The following is a 537-nucleotide window of genomic DNA, read 5'->3' on the forward strand; positions in this document are numbered from 1 at the left end:
GGCGGGGCTGCACACGTTCACAGTGGGAATGAGGTAGTGGCGGAGGGGGGGCAGTTGGGCGGGGCTAGGTTGTCCTATCTAAGGTGGTAAAGGCCAATGATTCTCCAGGCCACCTCACCAAGAGGTCGTCTTCTCACTAACCTTTCAAGTTCCTTTCTCTCGAAGCACCTCAACGGACTAGAACTGAGTGCTTCATTTGTCTTTCTCCTCCTTGCAAAAGTCCCATTTGCCACCATAGAGATGTACCAAGTGAGGCCGAATAGGGGGAGCGAGTGGTGACTGATGCACCAGGTTACTGGCTGCTCCTCACCTTGGCGCTTGCAAACTTCTGCCAAGATTGGAATTGAGTACTAAACAGTCTCTACACTTCCTCCTGGCTCCGTTCCAGGGCCGGCGCCACATTCCACTGTAGGCGCGCAATGGCCGTGCCCCTCCTGCTGCGGACTGGTCTTTTGGTACGTGCAGCCCGAGGTGAGTCCTCTCCTCCCCACTTCACCCTTTCGAGCGCGTGCGTGCGCATGCGCGGAGCGCGGCGCG

At 57.5% G+C, this 537-nt stretch overlaps 1 protein-coding gene across 1 annotated transcript in view; it reads left to right on the plus strand.

Annotated features, from left to right (window-relative positions):
- The window catches only part of CDK16 (cyclin dependent kinase 16), a 9,750-nt gene continuing 9,213 nt past the window's right edge, over window positions 1–537 (plus strand). Inside the window, exon 1 of the mRNA XM_008069269.2 lies at window positions 1–471. The gene's annotated coding sequence lies outside the window, so the exon portion shown is untranslated. The remainder of the gene's footprint in view (window positions 472–537) is intronic.

Source organism: Carlito syrichta, unplaced genomic scaffold, assembly GCF_000164805.1.
Source record: "Carlito syrichta isolate Samal-C Ts95f unplaced genomic scaffold, Tarsius_syrichta-2.0.1 Scaffold311903, whole genome shotgun sequence".
In the NCBI taxonomy this organism is placed as follows: domain Eukaryota; kingdom Metazoa; phylum Chordata; class Mammalia; order Primates; family Tarsiidae; genus Carlito; species Carlito syrichta.